Here is a 12,897-nt window from a genome sequence, read left to right on the forward strand (position 1 = left end):
GCACAAATCAATGCCGTAGAAACAGGAAAAACTGGCCAACGGAATAAAAAGCTAGTACGTTGCAGAAATCAAAGCCTTTTACCACAAAGGACACAAGGTCAAGATGTTTTCATAGATGAATTTTTATCAACCTTCATGGAACAAATCCTTTCGTTAAATTCAACATCTCAAAGACTAGAAAAAGGGCCAGCAGCCAGATTTCTGTGAGTTTAATCCTTAACACCCAAACCAGTCAAGTAAAGAAGAATCTAAGCCAATTTCATTTGTGAATATAGGTGCAAAAGAAAAAAAAAGATCCTATAAAAAAGAAAAATGACAACTAAAATCAATACACGATCCTGAGCTGGGTCCCTCTGCTCGGAAGGACGTTACTGGGACTATTGGCAGAACTTGAATGGGGTCGGGGAGAGACAGCAGTAGTGCGTTTCTGTACCCGACGGCCTCACTTACTCTGCTGGCTGTGCACGTGGCAGAGCAAGAAGGCACCGGACGTCACTCAGGGATGGAAGGACATCAGACCCCGACTCAAAGGGTTCAGCAGAAAAAAAATAAAAAATAAAAAAATAAACTTGCGATTATTCTGTAACCTTGGGATTGGTTCAAACGAAAAATCTGATGAATAGCAGAGGAGAAGGGGGGCGGCGGCGGGCAAAACGGGGGAGGAGCGGGAGGTCCAGCCTCCCCACGATGGATCGCAGACATCCCCGGGGTGAGCGGCACAGCACAAGGAGCACAGTGGGCGACGCAAGGAGGCAGACGGTGGCTGCACTCGTGGTGAAGGAGCCGAGTGTGCGGCCTCGCCTACCGCCCAGCGCAACACCTGAACCCCCTGAAACATTGTGTGTCGGCTCTGCTCCGATTTAAGAAAAAAAGGAAAAATATTCAAAAATCAACACTGAAACTATTTTTTAAATGTCAGTATCATCGGTCTTATTTAAACTCATTTGTGCTTCCCAGAGTCACCTGCCACCTCTGGTACAGGCCGCGGCGGCTGGACCTCTACTCGGGGTCACGACAGAGGCGGCCGGGCGACCTCCACGCTGGCCCATCTTGGTCGCAGCCCCGCCCGGCCTCTGCCTGCCCCCCGGGGACCGCAGGCCGCCTCCCCAGTCTGCTTCCCAGTGTCCTCACCTATACAACGTGGGGAGGAAATGAGTGGCCACAGGTGCGCAGTGTAGACCGGGGGGTACGTATTGGTAAATAATAGCGATGGCTGGTGGGCCTGGCTACAGAAGGGTTTTGAGTTGTTCCAAATACACGCAGGAGAGAATAGGGGTGCGGCGGGGCTCAGGGCAGTAATAGTAACACATGCTGGACCGCGGCCGCGAACACACGTCTCACAATGTGTCACATTCCCATTTTACCTGCGCTACCCACTTGGCTATTCCTCACAGGCTGAGTGGCTCCTGCGTCTCCGATTCCAGGGCTGCAGAGGGGAGGTACCGGAGACGCGGAAACACCAACACTTCCAGGGAAGAGTTTGCAACCCGCTTGAAAGTGGGAGTGGAGGGCCGAGGGCTCGAGCCGAGGACGCGCGGGCCAGCACAGCCCCAGAGCCAGCCTGGACGCCAGCTACGCTAGTCGGGGCCTGGCACCACGCTCTTTTCTGGGAAGCCGTGTTAATGAAACACAGTCTCAATCTCTTGGGCTGGTGGGTTTTGGTTCGTTATCAAAGAAATCTAGCAGGATCCCTGCCCAGAACCCTTCTGCCGAGAAGGAGGTGGCCTCCACGGGACAGTCCGCTGGGGCGGCGGGTCACGGCTGGGCCTCCCGAAGGACATCCCCACGAAGTGCGGCAAAGGTGGGGGCTGGGGGCACCCTTGTCCCCTCTGGCTACAGAGTGGGTCAGCGAATTGCACCCGGGCCATCTGGCCCTGCCATGGACTTTCCTCTAAGTAGAGAATCCCTACATAATACAGTTTTTTCAGCAGAAATAGATTTCTATTTTCTTTTAGATCAACCTTATTCTGACTCAGTTATCTCGATCCCAAAGCAGGGATCTAATCTAATCCAGGGGCCCGAGCATCACCCTTGTTCGGCCTGGGTTCACCAGAAGCACTGGGGTGGGCGGGTGGGCCTGGCTGGCTCCGTCAGAAGAACATGCGGCTCTCCATCTCAGGGTCGGGAGTTCGAGTCCCATGTTGGGTGCAGAGATCACTTAAAAATTTTTTAAAAAATTCTTAAGAAAAAAAAAAGAAGTAGGTAAGAGACAGAATGCCAGCTCCACAAGACTCCATCCTCCTCTGAGACCAGAGCGTTGTAAACACAGCTGACGGGTTTACCCAGTGCCGTCCTCTTTCCTCAAATGCTAAGCTTGAAAATTAGCAGAAGATGAACTCAGAAAACCCAGACTTGGTTCCATGTGGAGAGAAGAGGATTTTGGATTTAGTGGACATAAAACGTCAGGATTTTCTTCTTATGATAGATTATTGCTATTTTTTCTTTTTTTTTTTTTTAAGATTTTATTCATTTATTTGAGAGAGAGAGAGTGAGAGAGCTCGAGCCCAGGGAAGGGACAGAGGGAGAGGGAGAAGCAGAGACCCCGCTGAGCGGGAACCGAGACGCAGGCTCCAGCCCAGGACCCCGGGATCATGACCTGAGCGCAGGGGAGACGCTTCATGGACGGAGTCAACCAGGCACCCCTTAGGCTATTGCTATTTCAATTTCTCTTTCTGCTCACCTCTATTAAGCTCTTTGTTAAAATGATCTGTCTCCTTAGACTGTGGGAATTAAGGTTAATGTCTATTTTTAATACCCTGTAACTAGAGCACCTTGCACGCGATGACTGGCATATTGTAAAAGTTCAATTGCACACTTACTACAAATTTTTTTTTTCCAATTCATTAGTTCTGGTAGGTCACAGAGTAGGTCATCAGTCGAAACATTTCTTTCTTTCTTGCCCTCTGGGATCATTGGCCCTCTTCTCATCTCCCTAGAAATATTACCGTTCAGTTCATCAGAGGTCTGCTCTAAACCTGCCCTTGAGGTTTCATCTTAAAGCAGAATAACCAGAGGCACTGAGTCCCTCTAACCATCGTCCAATGGAGGTGTCAAGGCCAAAGGACCCCAAGGATTTTCCCAAGGACCATCTGTACTGTGGGGTGAAGTGCAGGAGACCACGTGGCCCTGATTCTGTTGAACTTACTTCCATTTCACCTGTTGACTATCCACGTCACCGAAGCTTCCTTTGCTTTGACCTATATTTACTAAGCCGACTTTTAATTATCATTTAGTTTTTCCATAGAATTCTTCCTCCAAGAAAAGAATGTGTTTGCCCTACACATTAAAAGTTTTTGATCCCTGTATTATTATTTCTCTCCCCAAATTAAACAATATTAATATTCAGGTTTTATATGTTGGTTTTGAAGTTTAATACAGGTCTGCCCAGAAATACGGGCCAGCAGTGCTAGAACAGAGTCGAGTGTCTGAGGCTTCACAGGTGAGAAACCCATCTAGACCTCACAGGTAAACAACTGAGGTCTACTGAGGATGCGGCAAGATCCCAGTGGGCCTCGGGAAGTGCTGTGGAGAGGGGCACACTCCTGAGGATAACATTTCTGGAGAGGGCCTTGCAGTAAAGGATTTGTTTTCCTAGGGCAGCACGAGAGACTTGGGAAAACCTGACAATTTGCTTCATTATTCTAGAATGCTCTGAAACTGTTTGCTTCCTCTTCAATTCTTATCATTCTAAAGGCAAGAGTAAAATTACAAATGATCTCCCTTTCTCCCTGCCTCGTACGCTCCACACTCCACCTCCCACCCCAAAACATACTGTTTCCTGTATACAGTGCTTGCCAGACACGAAGTATCAGATATTCGGCAGCACAGTGAGTAGTTTTTTTTTTTTTTTTCAATCAATCGAATGCATTTTTCTAGTATCTAAAGATATCGTCTGTTAAGCAATTTTCGTCTCGCTTCCTGTGTGCTTAACTGGGAATGAATGGGCTAATGTGTAACTTGTAGTCTATCTTTGCATACTGGCCTCGGATATTTATAGCTAGCCTCTTAAACAATAAGGCTGTTCCCAAACCTAACAATCCCATTCTGTTTCCCAGTCTTTTCCACACCGGATGCGTATGACCTGAAAATAGAATATCCTTAATTCTAGTGCTTTCCCCCATTTTCTCCGTTTCCCATTTTGCCATTAAGTCTTTCTTTTCTCTGTTTCTCCCACAAAGTAATTTTGTGCATGCTCTTTTTCAGCAATTCCAAGTAATAGAAGTAGATCTTTTAAAAATAAATTTTATCTGCTCAGATTGAAAATACGATTGTGTTAATGAGGGCATTACTTTGGTTATTATAGAAAAAGGAAATAAACACTCCCTACATTTTTGGCCAAGTGTATGTTGAACTTATTCTTCTTTTAAAATTCAGTGCTTTGTGTGTCACAATAATCATAGATGCCTATTTAATGTGTGTAACATATTTTTATGTGAAGGGCTCTGAATATAATAACTGAAGGTAGGAAGCTTACCTAACAACCAGGCTCTATTGCTACCAGAAGGACATACATTTCAATAGTTGTGGGTACAAAAAAACCTGATTGTTTTTACCATAATAGGTCCGTGTTTTAAAGATAGAGACAACAGGGATCCCTGGGTGGCTCAGGGGTTTAGCGCCTGCCTTTGGCCCAGGGTGCGATCCTGGGGACCCGGGATCGAGTCCCACATTGGGCTCCCGGTGCATGGAGCCTGCTTCTCCCTCTGCCTGTGTCTCTGCCTCTCTCTCTCTCTCTCTCTCTCTCTCTGTGACTATCATAAATAAATAAAAATTTAATAAATAAATAAATAAAGATATAGACAACAGAACTAGAAAATAATATTAAGATGGAGCTTCTCAAATTAACTGCTTCTTTAAATTTATTTATTTATTTAATTATTATTATTTTTATTTTTTTAAGAGAGAGTGTGCATGCTTGAAGCAGCAGTGGGGCGGTGGGTAGAGGGAGGGCGAGAGAGAAAATCTTAAGAAGGCTCCATGCCCAGCACAGAGCTCAAGGCAGGGCTCGATCTCATGACCCTGAGGTCACGAGCTGAGCCAAAATCAGGAATCTAACACTTAACCAACTGAGCCATCCAAATGCCCCTACATTAACTGCTTTTTAAAACTTCATTTCACTTGTATAAAAATGTAATTGTAAACTCACTTTGGTTAAAAGCTTAAAGCAACTTAACTGGTACTGATGCGACAACAAAATGTTTCTTTCACCGTTGAAGGGCATTTGAGAATTTGAGTACATTTTGGGAACTAGCAGTAGAACATAATTTCTTCAGTAAAAGCAAGTCAAATTGTACAAATTCAGATGATTAAATTTTTAAAAGGATCCTCAATCTGGAAATAATTTGCTAGTATTTTCTCAAACTTATCAGAATTGTGTACTACACTTACGTCCGTTATGTAATATATTTAAACATCAAGACTTCCTGCTCACCACATCCTTTGGCTTGTAACTGCAATATGTGGCAAAAAAGTAAATTAATTATTATGAATCATTTTTCTTGAGTTTTCTTCAGCTTATTTGAATGTCTTTTACCCTCTTGTTTTATGTCCTAGTTTCCATGTCACTTTCCAAATGAGAAATGTCAGGTCTGTTTTAGCTGTAACAGTGTGTGGCTCTTAGATAGCACTTAGGGTTAATTGGAATTTTCTGTTTGGTTACATTCTGAAATTAGAGTCAGTTTATCAGTAAACCAATGCTATCGTTTCCATTTCTGCCGTTCCTCAAACTCCGTCTGGGAGGCTGACTTTCATCTTTTATGAGAGTGACTGCCAACTATAAAATCCTTGACTATGGTAATTTTCTGGGACATAATTTCCTTCTTTTAATAAGTATGGCATCTTTAAATGTTTTATACCATTTCATGGCACTTTTAAAAAATAAATAGTATGTGACTACACAAATCATACGCAACAGTTTTCCTAATTAATTAAATTACCTACCACACTGTAAATGTGTTTTTCATCTTTAATTTAATGTGTGTGTCTGTGGCTGAGGTAAGGAAGCCACTAAGTTCAGTAGACCAGAACTTAATAGGAATCGATGTCATATTTTTCTTCTTATATCTTTACAAATATGTAACAAGAACCACAAAGTACAACCTGTGAAAGAAAAGACCCAGAGGTTGTATTAGGCAACAAGCTTAGTGCAAGTCAACCACAGTCTTGAAAAAGTGAATATGTTATTTTATTTCATTCATAGAATTATGTCTGGAATAATCCACTCTCCTCTTTACCGGTTCGGTTCCACCTGCTATATTCTCTTTAGTCTAGCCATCACAATTTGTGTTTTTTAACAAAGATGCGGGCCAGGGTCCCTATGCAGTATTCCATGGAGTATGTGTTCCATGAGTACAGAGGGGAAGAGGTTGTGTGGTCAACCAGTGGATTAGACAGATTTCTTTCCTGCAGGACTTTCCAATGCTTTTAATATGCCCAGGACATTTGCCTCCATGTGAGGATACAGCTGCCTGTTTGTTTCAAAATAAACAACAGAATTCTTTTTTTCATGAAATATCTGTTAACATCTAGAAAAAATAAGTTGAGGAATCACCAAGTTCTACAGAACACAGTGGAGAAAATGCTGACGGAGCCAATTAGACAATGATCAAATGAGAATAACCAGGAAAACATCCCTCTGCTCCTCACCTGACCTCCTCATCGCAGCGGTGACTCTCTTCTGGTCTTTCTCGGTGCCCTAGATGCTGTCTTGGAGCTCAGCTTATATTCCCGGATCAAGAGAAGGGTCTATTCGCTGCCTTATGAAATTATCTGAAGGAGACACAAGAACAAACTTGTTGACTGCGAACTTCAAAGTTTGTGATGAAAAAAAAACAAAAACAAAAACAAAAAAAACAAAGTTTGTGATGAAAGGTCAAAGCTTGGATATTGGAATATGTGCAAATTGTTGAAGGTGACATACTCACACGGCAGTGTTTTCCATTAATGTGGAAAAGGTCTATTGGGATTATCTTGGGGAGGTGAAGGTTGTTACTGAATGTCCTTGCAGCTTCAGGCTCCTATGAATGTGGATGTTCTGGGGACAGTTTCTTTGGGAGCACGTAGCACAGCAGAGCAGCACCCTTGGTAACATACAAAACAAAGCCCAGCAGATGCCACGTCATCTTTCAAGTAGTAAAGTTTCGATCAGAAATACAACAGATATGGAAGTCGATCCCAGGGCGGTAGGGCGCTCCAAAGCCAGCCAGTCCCGGGGTTCATCTGATGGTTGAATGAGTTGGTGGCCAGGACGATGGCAGTTTCCCTCACGGGGCTAGTGGCCAAGTGGAGGCTGAGGGCCCAAAGCAGAAACACCAAAGACACGTAGGACATGGAACAGAGTGACCTTTACACTCTCCTCTTCGCTAAAAGGGTGAAGCTCTGATATGAAGGATTAGAACTGATCCAAAATATGAAGTAAAATATGAGATTTAAAATCCTACACCTTACATTTAAGCAATCTTACGGTGATCTGTGGAAGGCAATTATCGCCATTATTGGGCCAGTTTTTCTTTTTTCTGTTTTTTAACGAAGCTCTTTAGGAGACTGCTGTTCCGTTCACAACGCTCAGCCCCATGCAGAGGGGAAGGGCTTCATGGGGTGTGCGCGAGGAAGGCCCTGGAAGCCACTGGGTACAGGTTTTACCCTTTGTCGTCTCATGTCTGACCAATACTTGGTCGGATATGGCACTTGTCGCCCTGAGGGATTCCTGCCTGACATTGGTGGGCCGCCGCCTGCTCGGCCAGTGGGCAGAGCCCGTGTCCTCCCATCCAGCCTGGCGCGCCTTCCTTGGAGAGCGTTGGTGACCGTGGAGAGCACTTGGGGTGCTCCCTACTGGAGCAGGGGCCCACAGGGCCTTCGGATCGTCTACAGCACACACAACATGTGCCCTACACAGCCGGGTATTAAAAAGGTGTCAGTGTCAGTTGAAACACGAATTCAATGAAAACTATGGGTTTTTTTTTTTTAAGATTTTATCTATTTATCCATGAGAGACCCAGAGACAGAGGCAGAGACCCAGGAAGAGGGAGAAGCAGGCTCCCTGCAGGGGACTCAATCCCAGGACCCCAGGGTCACGACCTGGGCCGAAGGCAGACGCCCAACCACAGAGCCACCCAAAACTCTATTTCAAAGTGAAGTGCAAGGTTATGATATGGGAATTGCAAATGGAAGAGGCAGGGGTTGGGGGGACTCTCAACCCCTCACTTTTATCAAGGTGGCACAGAAAATTAAAAGACTCCAGACATTGAGAGAGATGTTAGCGTGTTAGCAGAATCTCTTCGTGTTCCCAAAGTCGGGAGAGGTGAGGGTGCTTCCCCTTGAAACACATGACGCATAATCCCTTGTTACAGGAGACGAAATGGGTTTCCTTTTTTTTTTTTTTTAATTTATTTATGATAGTCACACACACAGAGAGAGAGAGAGAGAGAGAGAGGCAGAGACACAGGCAGAGGGAGAAGCAGGCTCCATGCACCGGGAGCCCGACGTGGGATTTGATCCCGGGTCTCCAGGATCACACCCTGGGCCAAAGGCAGGCGCTAAACCGCTGCGCCACCCAGGGATCCCCAAAATGGGTTTCCTGATGGATACCCACACTCTCTTACTTTTTCAGGCACCCCCTCAGGTATCTTAGTGTGGATTCCCCCGGAAGCAGGCCGTGGAAGTGAAGATTTCGATGCATGTCGATCTCGCGGAGGCAACCCGGGGACGTCGGGCGGGTCTGAGCAGAGCGACAGGAAAGGGAAGGAATTGGATGAAGGCATGTTCTTTGGCACATTTTACCATGTGGGCATCTGAGGCTCGGCCCTGCTGGGCAACTCTGGAAGGCAGTGTGACCCGAACCGCATGCTCAGCTGGGGGAGCTGGAGTATAGACTCCCCAGTTCCCCTCATCATCACCCGAGGACTACTCCCAGACAGTAATGTCTGGCCTCGCTGGCCTGCTCACGCCCGCACTGAGAGCAAGCTCTGGGGTGAAAGTTGTGAGGCTTTACAAAAGGAAGCCTTCTTGGACAGGAACTAAAAGTGAGTGCCCGGGGATACAAGCGGGGGCAGCGACAGCATCTGCCGTGCTAGGGAAGCTAGAGTATAGACAAAATAGCACGTTCTCCAGTCACATTCCAAGTGACCGAATGGTAATCTTCACATGTTGTGATTTGGACTCTAGGATGGTGTTGAAGTAAGATACTGAGGGCTGAAAGAAGGGTGTTTACGTGAAGCATCAAGACAAAAATGTCTATCACATCGAGAAGACAACTTAATAGAAAGAATGTCCTTGACCACAGAGTTGAGAAAGTTCAGAAGGAACAGAAGTCAGTGTAGACCCATCGTCAAAGTCATGAATGTCACTGCACAGATAGATCTTTGCGGACCCAAAAAATAAAATAAAATAAGGACTTAATGCAAATGAAACCTGAGTTCAGATACCTCCAGTGGGAGCATGCCATGTCTCCCACCCCCAACTTCCCTACCCTCCTTGCCACCACCATTTGGCCAATGCATCCCACCATTTCCCTACATCTCTTAGTGCCCAGATTAGTGCTTTCTTCTTGGTTCTAAAGTTCATCAGAAACAAGTTCCAGAATAAACAGCTCCCAGACCCAGGACAAACATTCCCAGCTCCCACCTACGTAACCATATGCAGAGGTTGGCTTTTTCCATTATGGTAATTTTTTTTTCAAGAGGATTATTACCATGTTTTAATCCTGGGTCTTGATCTGAGTCATTTGAATCCACATTTTAAAAAATTTCCCTAATTTTAAATCATAAAATAAAGCTGTTAGATATTTTAGGCCCCTTCTTTGCTTTCAGAAAACCCTGAAACTTACTCTGTCCCAAACTTTCTTCCCAACATCCACATCAAAGAAAGAAGAGCTTTTCCTAAGTCATGGTGGATGGAAGGGGAGTGGTGATGGATTTTCTGTTCCCCTGTTTCTCCCGGAGCATTTATTCGAAGTGATTACTGCCATCATGATTACTTCCCTTTCCAAATATACCCCAACACAAAAGATGACTGCTTGTGTCTCTAGCACTGGAGAGTTTCAAACAGAAACTAGGCAACACTTGTCAGGAACGTTCTAGAAGTAATTCACATATTAGAGGAATTGAACCAAATGACCACTAATCTTCTCTTTCAGTTTGAAGATTGTATCTTTCTGTCAGAATTTTCCAGCTTAAGAGCATATTTTCTTTGGGAGGAATTGTCTCTGTGTTAATTTTTATGAGCAATATTTCCATTAGGCCAAAATAGTACTTTCTCACCACAACATGGTTGTGAAACTAAGATATCCAAGAGGAAGCGGTGTCTCATTATCTGAGCTCATTATCTTAGTTCTGGCCTCAGCATTAGCCTCGGAAATACTTGCGTGATTTTGCGAGGGGTTGGCAGATGGGCTAATAGACAAACGCCCAGCTGCCTGTCCCAATTCCGATAAAGGAAGCCTGGGCCACCCTTCGCGCAGCCAACTCCTGAGAGCAGGGCCCACAGGGCCACGGACATGGCATGTGCCTTTCCTAACCGTCGCATACCGCAAACGGGAAAGCGGAGCGGAGCGATAGGCAACGCGGTAACCAAGTGCCCAGGTGAACATACCAAATGCATTAAATAATCATAGTGCACGTTGCCCTCAGTTAAAGAAAGAGACACGGATTGGGGGAAAGAAGAGACAGAGGTAGACACAGAGACAGAGACCAGGACTCAGCTGTTTTGGAAACAGTGGGTCATGGGGCTTGAGTCTAATGGAATGCATTTCGTTTCGAGTCTCAGTGTTCGGAAACTTCGACTTCATGTTGCTAATGAGGAACCAAGCTGCTTCTTGGATCTTATTAGATAAACTCTCACCATTCAGAGTCTAGGCAGGTCGCCCAAAGTTTGTTAGAAAAGCTATGATGTATGTCTAACACCGAACACTCCTGATACTATCCTCAGTCTCCAAAACCCATGGATTTTAGTAACTGGTGCAAATATTGCTTTGTTCAGAATTTTTAGTCACTGGTGCAAATATCGCCTTGTCGCGACTGATTTTAGCCATCTACAATTTTTCTCTAATGTGTATCTCATTTAAAATTATGCAGCCCTGGGGCACCTGGGTGGCTCAGTCGGTTAAGCGTCTGCCTTTAGCTCAAGTCATGATCCCAGGGTCCGCAGATGGAGCCCCACGTCCGTCATTTGGGTTCCCGGCTCAGTCTGCTTCTGTCTCCCTCTCCCTCTGTGCCTCCCCACTCATGCACATACTCTGTCTCTCAAATAAATAAATAAATAAAATCCTTAAGAAAATACAAAACTCTGCAGCACCTATTCCTCTTAGTGTTAAAATAATTGTGACAGCATTGAACATGGGCTACGTGCTGTTTTACTAATTAGCACATTATTTTTTAAAAACATTTGCATACGTGTTTTTTAAAGCCCATTATTCTGAAAACTTGTGTCATAAATTACTTAATCTACAATTTAATTCTTTTGTGGAAAGATATCGCCTAACTTCAAGAACTGCTAAGAAGACTGTACATGTAAAAAATATGATGAAGTTTGTTTTGAAACATTTTTTTTTTTAAAGCACAAATTGAGCATGTACATGTAAATGAATTCCCAAGAAATACAATTAAAGTAGTGGCAACCCAGCAGAATGACAAAGGTAGAAAGGCGAAATTTAACCCCTAAGATGTGTTGCTTAAAATAAGAGAAGAGGGATCCCTGGGTGGCGCAGTGGTTTGGCGCCTGCCTTTGGCCCAGGGCGTGATCCTGGAGACCCGGGATCGAATCCCACGTCGGGCTCCCGGTGCATGGAGCCTGCTTCTCCTTCTGCCTATGTCTCTGCCTCTCTCTCTCTCTCTGTGACTATCATAAATAAATAAATAAAAATTAAAAAATAAATAAATAAATAAATAAAAAATAAGAGAAGAAAAGCCCTGTCAATAGAAGGAAAGCCTGTGTTGGAAACCCTGCTCTTCTGGGGCTTTCTGCTCTGTGCAGATTAATTTTTAATTTATGGACTTGGGGAGACTAAGTGACATTACTATTGAGTCTGAATTCGCAGTTAAGCTCAATAAATACCGAACACAGGCTTCTACAGGGGTTTCTTTGTGGAGCCCCCTCCTCTGTCCTGTGAGAGCACCCACTTTGTCACACCATCCACCCCCACCGTCTCCAAACCTGCTGACCCCGTGGTTGCCACTACCATTGTATGGCCTTACGGGCTGAGCCACAGGGCCATGAAACTCAAGCCACGTTGATCACAGTCCACACTGATGTCTTAAAGATCCGAAGCAGGAAGAGGGAATTTCTTTCCTGGTGGCGGAAATCTGGGATGACGGGACTTCTGGATCCCTGGACAGCTGTGCCTCCAGGGGTCAAGAAGGCTGCGGAGGAATTGAGCCTAAGCCACAGGGGAGAGGGAGGGAGAGGGAGGGAGAGGGAGGGAGAGGGAGGGAGGGGGAGGAAGAGGAAGGGAGAGAGAGGGAGAGTGACAGAGGAAGAGAGAGAGAGGGAGGGAGGTGCAGTGGCCTTCCTCCTATCAGCCAGAGGTCCTTCCTCCTCCGAGGGAGGCATTCTTCCTCCTCCGGGGCGGGAGCCTCCTATGGACACTGCAGGCTTCCACCTGCGGGCAAGGCATCCTCCTCCTCGGGGAGATGGAGCCTTCCTCCTCCTGGGGTGCAGGAGCCTTCCTCCTCCTGGGGTGCAGCGGCCTTCCTCCTACGACCAAGGCGTCCTTCCTCCTCCAGAGGCCGCAGGCTTCCTCCTCCGAACGAGGAGGACTCCCTCCTCCGGGAGCTGCGGCCTTCCTCCTCCAAACGAGGCATCCTTCCTCCTCGGGGCACTGCGGGCCTCCTCTCGGGGTGCAGCGGGCTTCCTCCTACGAACGAGGCATCCTTCCTCCTCCCAATGACGCGTCCTTCTTCTTCC

The sequence above is a fragment of the Canis aureus genome, chromosome 18 (assembly GCF_053574225.1).
Source record: "Canis aureus isolate CA01 chromosome 18, VMU_Caureus_v.1.0, whole genome shotgun sequence".
NCBI lineage: Eukaryota > Metazoa > Chordata > Mammalia > Carnivora > Canidae > Canis > Canis aureus.